This window comes from Solanum stenotomum, unplaced genomic scaffold (assembly GCF_019186545.1).
Source record: "Solanum stenotomum isolate F172 unplaced genomic scaffold, ASM1918654v1 scaffold36650, whole genome shotgun sequence".
NCBI lineage: Eukaryota > Viridiplantae > Streptophyta > Magnoliopsida > Solanales > Solanaceae > Solanum > Solanum stenotomum.
In genome coordinates this window covers 32912-46006 of record NW_026034024.1, presented here as the reverse complement: position 1 = coordinate 46006, position 13095 = coordinate 32912, and the positions used below count along the sequence as shown (strand labels likewise).

The 13095-nt window shown below is 35.9% G+C and overlaps 1 pseudogene across 1 annotated transcript; it reads left to right on the top strand.

The window, feature by feature from the left end:
• The first annotated feature begins 608 nt into the window (after nt 1-608).
• On the top strand, nt 609-11268 carry LOC125852542 (G-type lectin S-receptor-like serine/threonine-protein kinase SD2-5; annotated as a pseudogene). The gene is made up of 2 exons (XR_007445023.1): nt 609-1871; nt 10053-11268. The product of XR_007445023.1 is annotated as a G-type lectin S-receptor-like serine/threonine-protein kinase SD2-5 (transcript).
• Nucleotides 11269-13095: the final 1827 nt, after the last annotated feature.

The following is a 13095-nucleotide window of genomic DNA, read 5'->3' as shown; positions in this document are numbered from 1 at the left end:
ATATTAGATGTAAGTGAAATCATTTTACCTTGTGATTGAAAGTCATCTTATATTAATTAGATATTATTTTGTACAGTTGAACAAAAATTAATAGCCGGTCCCATTCAGAAAAAGACTAGCTTGAACCTGATTGAGGAGGAAAGTGCCATGAATTGCTATTCAATTGTTAGTAACAATTTGTAACATTGCTGTTAAAATAATAAAATGAAAGCCATTGACATGTAAATGTTACATGATTATCTGCTTACGGATTGTTGCAAAGCTAAGATTTGAGTAAATGAAAAGAGTGTTACAGGAACAAATGTTAGGAAAGTAATAACACTTAAAAACAACCGAATTCAGTATTTTAACACGAAAAATAGATATGTATGTAAAACAAATTGGTAACTTTAGAAAAAATAATACATACATTTTGAACCTGTAATTTCTAAAATATAATGAGTTAAGTGGTAAAAACTTAATAGCTGAACAAGTCAACAAAAGTTTGCTTAATTTACTTAGACATGATACACAACAAGAAGAAGAAAAAGAAGACAGAGGGGAGTAGCAACTAGCGAACCGATACATATAATCTTTCTATTAGCTTTGGCTTTGTTCAGAAAGCAATGATGGAAGAACATAAACAATATTTTCCAATCCTTTTCTTCATTTATCTTCTCTTCTGTTCTTCTCAATTTGCTATATCCCAACGTTTAGTGAATTTCATTTCCGGTGTTCCCACTTTGTGGGTCAACAGGCCATCCACTGGGAGTAATTTCAGTGGAGACATCCTTAATTATACACCCATCCTTCTGGAAGGAAATGCCCGCCTACGATTCCTCTATGGCTTCTCTTGCAATTTCGATTACACAGAATGCTTTCTTGGTATCTCATTAGTATTATACTACAGCACTGGTGAGACCATTTATATAAGAGGGGGACAGTTAGTTTGGTCTGCTAATCGAGACCATCCAGTGCAAGTCAATGCAACCTTGCAACTAGGCAGAGATGGCAACTTGGTGTTGGCAGACTCTGATGGCACTCTTGTTTGGTCCACTAATACTACTGGAAAATCTGTTTCAGGCTTAAACTTGACAGAAACAGGGAATCTCGTGCTCTTTGATATGACCAACCACACAGTTTGGCAGTCTTTTGATCATCCTACAGATTGTTTGCTCCCGGGGCAGAATTTGGTTTCTGGTCAGAAGCTCACTGCAAGCGTTTCAGCAGACAATTCGAGTCAAGGTTTATTATCTCTTACTGTTCTCAATGGAAGCTGGGCCACATACATAGATTCTGATCCACCTCAGTATTACTACACTTCAGATAATCCTGATAGTCGTTATTGGAGTTTTGATGGTCATACCCTTACCGCTTTACAATACCCTCCTACATCGACAGCTCAATTCATAAAGCTTGGGCATGATGGACATTTACGAGTATACTAATTGGGCGACCTTAATTGGGAAGAGGTAGATGACATTTTGCCAGTCAACGACTGTGGGTACCCAATGGTGTGTGGAGTATACAGCATTTGTGCAAATGGAGGACAATGTACTTGTTCAGTTGAAGTCAACTTCTTCAGGCCATTTTCTGAGAGGAAGACAAATCTCGGATGCACTGAGCTGATGCCCATTTCTTGTGACTCTTCGCAGTATCATAGTCTTGTAGAGCTAAAGAATACCACATATTTTTCATTTGAGTTCAGTCATGAACTAAACTCAAGCGTATTTTGGATTGAGGGGAAAAAGATTGAAGATTGCCAAAGGGCATGTCTGAGTAACTGTTCTTGCAAAGCTGCTGTTTGTGATCCATATCCGGATGTGAGTCTAGGAGGGAGCTGTTTGTTACTGAATGAAGTCTTCTCTCTCATGGACGGTGGAGAAGGAACAGTATTCTTAAGGTGCAGAATTCCCCAAATGCACCGGTCATTTTCCCTAGACAGAAAACGCCTTTTAAGGTTATCATAGGATGTACTTTGATTGGGATAGTTTTGATTCTTTCAGTTTGCTCTGCTCTTTCCAAAAAGAGGTCGGAGAAACGCAAAGCTGGTCGTTTTCTGGATCTAGAACCAATCTTACCGGGAATCCTAACTCGATTCTCTTACAATGAGCTGAAAATAATTACACAAGATTTCAGCAGAAAGCTCGGGAAAGGAGGATTTGGCTCTGTATATGAAGGAACACTGAGCAATGGCACCAAAATAGCTGTGAAGCATCTGGATGGTGTAGTTCAAGTAAAGGAATCATTCTTAACAGAAGTAAAGACAGTCGATGGCATTCACCAGATAAATCTGATAAAACTCATTGGATTTTGTGCCGAAAAATGCCACATGCTTCTAATCTACGAGTACATGGTGAATGGATCGTTGGATAGGTGGTGTTGGAAAGAAAAAAGGAAGTGAAGGAGAAAGTGAACAAAAAAATTGAGCAAAAACAGAAGTAAAAGCTACTGCAAAGTTTTGTTTCTAATTAATAGTGGAAGCAACAAGTCTGCCTATAAATAGGCTTACTGTAAAACAGAAAATACTAAAATTTAGGTCCACTAAACCACTAACTACTAATTAGCTACTAATCTGCCACAATATCTAAACATGCTAAGATAAAGGAAACTAACTAACAAACTCCTGAAGACTTGGTCAAGTATCTGAATCACTTTTCAACACTCCCCCTTGATTCAAAACAGCAAACTCCAATTGACCTCTGAAGAACTCGTGCTTTGCTTGCGGAAGTGACTTCGTGAAGATATATGTTGCTTGCTCATTTGTATCACAAGACTTCAAAGTAATTTCTCTAGTAGAAACAAGACCTCTAATATAGTGATAGCGAATATCAATGTGCTTTGTTCTGCCGTGAAATGCTGGCTTCTTCGTCATCGCAATAGCAGATATATTGTCACAAAAAAATTCAGTTGCAGTTTCTGATTAAAATCTGCAATAAGTCTCCTTAACCAAACTGCTTGACAAGCTGCAGAGGTTGCTGCAATATATTCAACCTCTGAAGTTGATAAGGCGACCACTTCCTGCTTCTTTGAACTCCATGAAACTTCTCCAGACCCAAGATTAAACAAGAAACCAGATGTGCTCTTTCGATCATCAATGCTGCCTGCGTAGTCACTATCAGTAAAGCCAGTTAATGTGAAGTTTGTTACCTTAGAATACCAAATTCCATGCTCTGTTGTCCCAGCAATATATCGTAGTACTCTCTTTGCAGCTCCAAGGTGAAGCTTGCTTGGATTGTGCATAAATCTCGATATAACGCCAACAGAGAAAGCAATATCTGGTCTTGTATGAGACAAGTAATTCAAACCACCAACCAGACTTCTAAAATAAGTTGCATTTGCCATTTCAGAACCATCATCACGACACAACTTTTCATTAATATTCATCGGCGTAACAGCAACTTTACAATTTACCATAGTAAACTTTTTCAAAAGATCTGTCGCATATTTTCTTTGTGAAAGAAATATGCCTTCGATTCCCTGTTTCACCTCAAGACCAAGAAAATAATACAGTAGACCCAAATCAGACATCTCAAAATTCTTCATCATGCAGTCCTTAAAATCAGTGATCATAGACTCATTTGAACCCATATATATCATATCATCAACGTAAAGACATACGACCAAAAAATCATTTTTACCTTCTCGTTTTACATAAAGAGTAGGCTCATTGTTACTCCTTTCAAAACCATTCTCATGGAAATATGAATCAATCTTGAAGTACCATGCCTGCGACGCTTGCTTTAAGCCATAGAGTGCCTTTTTTAACCTGTAGACCTTATCTTCTTTTTCATTTACTACAAAACCTTCAGGTTGTGAGACATAGACTTCCTTTTCCAAATCACCATTTAAAAAGGCAGATTTAACATCGAATTGGTAAACTGGCCAACTTAAATTAGCAGCCAAGGTTAAAAAAGTTCTCAGTTTCAAAGTGAGCAACAGGAGAAAAAGTTTCTTCAAAGTCAATACCTTGTTGATGGGAATAACCTTTTGCGACGAGCCTTGCCTTATGTTTTTGGATGCTGCCATCAGCATGATACTTGGTTCTAAACACCCATTTGAGCCCAATAGCTTTCTTTCCTTCAGGCAAATTTACCAAGTCCCATGTCTGATTCTTTTGAATAGCCATCAACTCTTTTTCCATAGCCTTGCACCATTTATCCTTTTTTTCAGCATCTTCAAAGAGGATAGGATCTGAAACAAGTAAAGCAAAGGTACAAGATGTACTGTTAGCATATCTAGGATTTTGTTTCCTATCTCTTGTTGATCTTCTTAATGGAGTTGGCTCAGCGGAAGGGTTTTCCAATATTAGAGAAGTTGCTGGTGCAATTGATGAGGTAGTCGATGGACCAGCCAAAAAAGGATCTGCTACATACTCTTGATCAATAATATTGTCAGAAGGCAACAATTGAATGTTTGAACTTTCATTTGCGGAATTAAAATTTCAACTTGCATCTTCATTAAACACAACATTTCTATTGACCGTAATCTTACCACTCACTGGATTATATAACTTATAAGCCTTGGATTGTGTGCTATATCTAACAAAAATACATTTTTCACACTTTTCATCAAGCTTACGTCGAGCTTGTGAATTTATCAAGGCATAAGCTATACAATCAAAGACACGTAAGTGGCTTACCTTGGGCTTGTTACCTCTCCAAGCTTCATATGGTGTTTGATTAAACACTGCCTTAGTAGGAGAAATATTCAGCAAATAGACAGCAGTGGCAACAGCTTCAGCCCAAAAACACTTCAGTACACCTCTACCTTCCATCATGCTTCTACCCATCTCGACAACTGTGCGGTTCTTTCGTTCTGCTACACCATTTTGCTCTGGTGTATAAGGTGCTGTGAGTTCTCTGTGTATTCCATTTTCCTCACAAAAGGAATTGAACTCTTTTGACATAAACTCACCACCTCTATCTGTTCGAAGTGTTTTGAGTCTACATCCACTTTGCCTCTCAACAAAGATTTAAATTTCTTGAAATTGTCAAAAGTTTCAGATTTAAATTTCAAGAAATATATCCAACTCATACGACTATAATCATCAGTAAAAAGTAGAAAGTAGCGACTTCCCCCTAAGGACTCAACACTCATAGGACCACACAAATCAGCATGTACTAACTCAAGACAAACAGAAGCTCTCCAAGACTTGCTTACAGGAAAACATTTTTTACTTTGTTTTCCATAAACACAACTTTCACAAAAATCAAGACTCTCAACTTTTGGCAACCCAAAAACCATTTCCTTTTGACTCAATAACTTCAATCCATTAACATTTAAATGCCCAAAACATAAATGCCATAGTCTAGTTTCATTATCTCCACTAGCTACCATAGTACACCTCTCAACCATTGAAACTTCTAGAGGAAACATTTTATTGTTAGCCATTGGAACTTTAGCAATGATTTTCTCAGATTTCTTATTTTTAATAGTGCAAACACCATCGTCAAAGAAAATTGAGTATCCGCTAATCATTAGTTGTCCAATGCTAAGCAAATTATGAAATAGACTAGGAACAAACATCGCATCTTCTAAAATCTTAGCATTACCTTGGTTGGTCATAATGCTAACTGTACCTCTACCTTCAACTTGAATCTTCTTGTTGTCTCCTAGCCTTACATCTGATTTTTTTGACTCATCGAGCTCCTTGAACAATGATCTTGTTCCAGACTTATGATTGGAACAACCACTGTCCAAAAACCAAAAATCGTTAGGAGTTTCTTTTTCACAATAAAGGGCCATGAATAACTTACTGTTATCATCATTTTCCTCTATAAAGCTTGCCTGGTTATTCTCATCCCTCTGTTTTTGCCAACAATAAGCTTCTTTATGACCTGATTTTCTATAGTAGTTGAACAGAAACGCCTTAGTCTGCTTCTCTTCATTTGATCCTCCTCTATCTCGATTTCTTCCTTGGCCTCTTCCACGGCCTCTTCCTCGAAAACCACCTCTGCCTCTTCCACGATTTGCAAAGTTTTCTAGCTTATCTTTCTGATGAATGGACTCCCCCTTCACCTGAAATGCCTTTTCTTCATTTTTTTTCATGCGATCTTAGGAGCCTCTCTTCATGAGCTTGCAAAGAACTCATTAGTTCATCAAAAGTATAATCAGATAAGTCATGAGGTTCCTCAATCGCAACAACAATATGTTCAAACTTTGAAGTAAGACTCCTTGAAACTTTTGCTACAACCGTTTCTTCAGATATGTTTTCACCATAAGACTTCATTTGATTAACAAGAGAAGAAACTCTAGACAAATAAGTTTGAACAGATTCATTACTTTTCATAGAAAGAGTTTCATAGTCACGACGGCAAGTCTGTAATTTTACCGTGATCACCTTAGCTGAACCTTGAAATTCCTTATTCAAAATCTTCCATGCCTGCCAAGATGTTGTTGTTGCTGCTGCAATTCTTGAAAAAATTGTATCATGGACTGCTTGTTGAATTAGGAATAGCGCTTTGGCATCCTTCTTTTTTATCTCTTTCAATTTTTCCGTCTCTTCATCAGAGTCTGATTGCTCCACGAAGCCTGCTTCAACCAAATCCCAAACTCCTTGTGATTTGAAAAGAGTTTTCATTTTGATACTCCAAAACTCATACTTTTCACCTGTAAAAATTGGCATGAGTTGTTGGGAAGATGATGAAATACCATTTACTGCCATTTTCCCTCACAATTTCCAGAAAGGAACCTTGCTCTTGATACCAGATTTGTTGGAAAGAAAAAAGGAAGTAAAGAGAAAGTGAACAGAAAAATTGAGCAAAAACAGAAGTAAAAGCTACTGCAAAGTTTTGTTTCTAATTAATAATGGAAGCAACAAGTCTACATATAAATAGGCTTACTGTAAAACAAAAAATACTAACATTTAGGTCCACTAAACCACTAACTACTAATTAGCTACTAATCTGCCACAATATCTAAACATGCTAAGATAAAGGAAACTAACTAACAAACTCCTGAAGACTTGGACAAGTATCTGAATCACTTTTCAATAGGTGGATCACGCAAGAAAATGGGCTTACATGGAACCCAAGGCAGAGGATAATATCAGATATTGCGAAAGGATTAGCTTATCTAAATGAGGATTGCAGCCATATGGTAATTCATTTGGACATTAAACCACAAAACATCCTTTTAGATCAAAATTTCAATGCTAAGATATCTGATTTTGGGCTGTCGAAGCTAATTGAGAAAGACAAAAGAAAAGTTGTGACTCAAATGAGAGGAACTATAACGCCAGGGTATATAGCCCCTGAATGGTTGAGCTCAGTAATCACCGAAAAAGTTGATGTGTATGCTTTTGGAATTGTGCTCTTGGAAATTCTCTATGGACGAAAGAATTTGGACTGGTCCCAAACTGATGAAGAAGATGTCCATTTGCTAACTGTTTTTACGAGAAAAGCGGAACAAGAGCAGCTCACAGATATGGTTGACAGAAATGAGGATATGCAGCTCCACAGAGAAGCAGTGATAGAAATGATGAGCCTTGCTGCATGGTGTCTACAGGGAGATTTCTCCAAGAGACCTCAATGTCATTGGTGGTTAAGGCACTAGAAGGTTTGGTGACTGTTGAAACCTACTTAGATTATAATTACAGAAATGTACAAGGTTGGGGCAGGCAACCAACCGAGGGAAGCCACTATCAGCTCAAAATTGCCATCAGTTTTATCGGGACCGAGGTAAATAATATTTCTAATTCTAGCGTAACTTCTTATTGTGTATGAGATTACAATTCATGAATGTAATATTCAGTATCTATGCATTAGATTTTTCGAGCTTTATGTACTATCATGTAGAAGCTCCTCAATTCATATGCGAGAGGAGATATAATATTGAGTGTTTTAAACACTGATACTTCCGTAAGTAACTTCAGCTGGTTGTGTCCAATAAGATTTACTGTGATAAGCTATCACAAAAGATCCTCAGTTTTGCTGTGTAGAATGACTGTTTGCAAAATTTTCCTCATATTTTTTGAGGGAAGTATCAGGATGTTCTCGTAAAATTAGTAATCGATTTTGTAGAGCAGGCAACACAAATGAATCAGCAAAACACGAGATGTTGTTGATGTTACTCCAATTGGTTTAAGCTAAGTTTTTAGAAACTGTGGTTTGTGCAGTAGTTAGATACCTCAATTACAAGTAACTAGTGGTAACTCAAACACGGTATCTACATGAGTGCAATATTTATGGATTTAAGAAAAATTAAGGTCAAGACTCACAAGAACATCATGAACCGGATACTTCTCATAGCTGTCGGGAGTTCTTGAGGGCCAGATGCTCTGCCAAGTACAGAAACAAAAAATTATATGCTTGAGAAATTTAGTCCAAAAATTCCTTCAGTTTTATCTGGACCAAGGTAAACAATATGCTTGAGCAATTTAGTCTTGAAAAGAACACATGTCAGCTATTGCAATATTTCCAATTCTAGTGTAATTTCATGAATGTAATAGTAGTAACTTTGCATTAGTTTTTGGGATAAGACATAAGTACCCCTAGACTATGACCGAAATCTCAGAGACACACGTAAACTTAACTAAGGTCCTATTACCCCCTGAACTCATTTTTTCTAAGGTCCTATTACCTTGAACTCATTTTTTTCGTATTTTTGTGCACCTTTTGTGCTGACATGACACCTTCAACCACCAAGTTGGTTGTGTTTGTACACACTCGCCCGCCACGTGTGTAAATACTTTTTTTAATTTTTAATTTTTTAAAAAATATTAAAAAATAAAAAATAAAAAATAAAAATAAAATTTATTAATTTTTTTTACAAAAATTAAAATTTTAATTTATTTTTAAAAAATATTCTTATTTTCTTTATCTTTTATTTAAATTAAGTTAATACACATTTTTTACCCTGTAACGAAGCTTTTTTTTTTTTTTTACCTACATTCGCTGTTTTTTCCCTTTTATTTTTCTATAGATTTTTATTTTTTCTTTGTCTTTCATTTTGATTTGATTTCAAATTTAATTCCAAATGTCTTGTATTTAAAATAAGTTAACTTTGAACGGATATCAAAATAAGTAAAGAAAATCAAATAAAACCTAAAAAAATAAAAACATTAAAATTAAAGGACAATTTTTAATTATTTTTTTAAAAAATACACATAATTTTTTAAAAATAATTAGAAGTGAAAAGATAATAAATTGATTAAAAAAAGTTTAAAGTGAAAAGAAATTAAAATAAATATTTTACAAATTAAGAAATAAAAATAATTAAATATATATAAGTTTTAATATCAATAAAAATGTGTACTAACTAATTATAAAGTTACCAATAAAAAAATAATATGTGTCCAATTTGTCACTCATCACTTGCGTTCAAGAGAGTGTGTACTCCCAGGCTCTACTGGGAAATTGAATAAAAAAAAAAAGAGTGTGTGCACTCTCTATGCCATGTTAGCGTTTGTGGTGTATTTATTCCATTTTAAATTAGTTTAGGGGGTAATAGGACCCTAGTAAAGTTTAGGTGTGTCTCTGAAATTCCGGTCATAGTCTAGGGATACTTCTACCTCATCCCTTAGTTTTTTGAGCTTCATGCACTATCTTGTAATTTTTATTTATTTTTCTTTAAAAAATTCTTATATTTTTCTTTTCAATCTGCTTAGTATGATAGTAATACTTTTTAAAGGTCCTTTAATTGAAATTTGGATTGTAACTTAGAAATGGTTAAAATGGTCCCATCAGTGGAAAGATAGAGCTTCGGAACCAAACTGTATTTTACATATAGGTTAGCATCTTCCAGTAGTTCATAATGTTGCAGTTAAGAATATATTTGAGATGCGCGGAATTCAGTTATACCCAATTTTGCGAATCATTTATGCGTCAAGTCAAAAGGAAAATGTTTTCCAAATCATACTTCTTACTTAACCAACGGGAAGACAAGATCTGCCTAATTGAAATTAATTTTATATTACTATGGTTGAACAATTATTGAGTTGGAATTTGGGAATGGTTCTTTATGGAAAACTCATAGTTAATGAGGAGGAAAGTTCCGAAATAGTGAAATTAACTTGGAAAATTATAGCAGAAGTCTTTTCTCTTAAGGACAACTGGTCTGGTAGTGACAAGACAAAAGTTTTTCTTAAGGTGCAGAATTTCGCAAAGGCTCAGTACCAGCCGCCAATCGTTTCTCCAAGAAAGCAATCAAGACCTCTGAAAGTGATTGTAGCATCTGCTCTTGCAGCTTTAGTGGGAATAATTTTAAGTATTAGTGCATGGTTTGCTCTTTTCAAAAAGAGGACACTGTCTGTCAAGGCTGGGGATCTTCTGGATTTAGCACCAATCTTACCGGGAATCCTAACTCGATTCTCTTACAATGAGTTGAAAATAATTACACAAGATTTCAGCAGAAAGCTCGGGGAAGGAGGATTTGGCTCAGTATATGAAGGAACACTGAGTAATGGCAACAATATAGCTGTGAAGCGTCTGAATGGTTTAGGTCAAGTAAAGGATTCATTCTTAACAGAAGTAAAGATAGTTGGTAGCATTCACCATGTCAATTTGGTAAAACTAATTGGCTTTTGTGCTGAAAAAGATCACCGGGTTCTGATCTATGAGTACATGGTAAATGGATCATTGGATTGGTGGATTTCTCATGAAAAACAAGAAAATGGGCTTACATGGCTTACGAGGCAAAGGATAATATCAGATATTGCTAAAGGATTAGCTTATCTTCATGATGAATGCAATCAGAAGATAATTCATTTGGACATCAAACCACACAACATCCTCTTAGATCAAAATTTCAATGCTAAGATATCTGATTTTGGGTTGTCGAAACTAATTGAGAAAGACAAAAACAAAGTTGTTACTAGAATGAGAGGAACACCAAGGTATTTAGCTCCTGAATGGTTGAGGTCGGTGATCACTGAGAAAGTAGACGTATATGCCTTTGGAATTGTGCTCTTGGAAGTTCTTTGTGGGCGAAAGAATTTGGATTGGTCACAGGCTGATGAAGATAATGTCCATTTGCTTAGTGTCTTTAAGAGAAAAGCAGAACAAGAGCAGCTCATGGATATGGTTGACAAAAACAACGAGGATATGCAGCTCCACAGGGAAGCAGTGACGGAAATGATGAGCCTCGCAGCATGGTGTGTACAAGGCGATTTCAACAAGAGGCCTTCCATGTCATTGGTGGTTAAGGTACTGGAAGGTTTGGTGTCTGTTGAAACCAACTTGGATTTCAATTTCACAAACCTAACTGAGGTTGGGGCTGGCAACCAGCAGATGGAAGTCCCTATCAGTTCAATACTGCCTTCACTTTTATCTGGACCAAGGTAAATAATATGCTTGAGAACTATGGCAATTCTAGTGTAACTTCATAAATGTAATATTTAGTAACTTGCATCAGTTTTTTGAGGTTCATGTACGATCTTGTAATATTTACTTCTTTTTCTTTAAAGATTCTTATATTTTTAATGCTTTTTAAAGGCGTGGTACTATGCAATAACAATTGTTAAAGAATCAAGTTGAGTTTGATAATAGTGTGTGTAATAATATAAACCTACACCAAGATGGAAAGAACTTTTCTCTAAGAAACTGAAGATCCTTAAAGTGAAAGTCCCATCAGTGGAAAGATAGAGTGTGGCCCCAAAACTTTTTCACCAGATAAAGAAGTCAGAATTTGTTGGAAATATCTAGGTGGACCCTTGATAATATCATAGGGCACAAAGAGGATGGTGTTAAATTTGACAAGATTCAAAGATGAATTAATGTGAAGATTTGGTAGTTAGAAAGATAATTCTTCATTGGTACAAAAGTCAAGATAACATCTTTTTTAGGTGAACTATAAAATGGTCTCACAAGGTAAATCTTGACATTTTGACACATTGTGATGTCATGGATAACATCAACAGGAAGAATTCACTCCTATAAATAGGTAGTTCCTAATTCATTTGTAACACACCTCTCACTTGCCTTGTCATCTTCAAAGGCATTTGATCTTCTTTCTCTCTTGTAGTATTTCACTTGTACTCTTTTGGAGTGAAATAAACATTGGTTGGTTGTGTTCGAGGAGTAGGCAAAAGAAAACAAAAGTTTGCCAAACCTCGTTAATTCCAGGTGTTCTTTTTATTGTTGTCACATCTACTATTTATTAGCTACCTTTAGATATAGCAGTTGTGATTTCAGTACTCTCTATATATTCGGCTTCCGTAACAATTGGTATCAGAGCCAAGGTATTATCTGAGTATGCTCTGTGGTTGCAGCACAGTCTGAACTTCCACATCAAAAAAGATTTACTTTGGTCTTTGCATTGTTAGCTAGTAAATAGTATTTGTAGCAAAAATGGGAGACAATAAAAATGATGAGTCCACATCGATTGTCAATAATACGTCATCATTGGCATCTTCGCTTATGACACGAATTGTGTCAAATGCAAAATTTGCAGTTGAAATTTTTTATGGGTCAGGACATTTCAGAATGTGACAAGGCGAGGTCCTTGATGTTCTTTTTCAACAAGGGCTAGATATTGCCATAGAAGAAAAGAAACCAAACAATGTAGGAGAAGAAGATTGGAAGATTATCAACCGTGTTGCTTGCGGTACCATTCGATCTTACCTAGCATGAGAACAAAAGTATCCATACACAAAGGAAACATCTGCAAATAAATTATGGAATTCATTGGAGGAGAAATTCTTGAAGAAAAACAGTCAAAATAAACTTTACATGAAAAGAAGACTGTTACGCTTCACTTATATTCCTGGTAGCACAATGGATGATCATATCACTAGCTTTAATAAGTTGGCGACAGATTTGCGGAATATGGACGTGACTTTTACGGATGGAGATATGGCCTTAATGTTGTTAAGTTCACTTCCCGATGAGTTCGAGCATCTTGAAACTACTCTATTGCATGGGAATGATGAAGTATCTCTCAAAGAAGTTTGTTCTGCCTTATATAGTTATGAACAAAGATAGAGAGAAAAACAAAAAGGCGGAGAAGCAGAAGCACTAATTACGAGAGGTCGTTCTCAAAATCATATGAAAACAAAGAAAGGGAGATCCAAGTCAAGATCCAGACTCAACAAAGATGAATGTGCCTTTTGCCGAGAAAAAGGGCACTGGAAGAAAGACTGCCCAAAGTTGAAAAGCAAAGCCAAACCAAAAAATG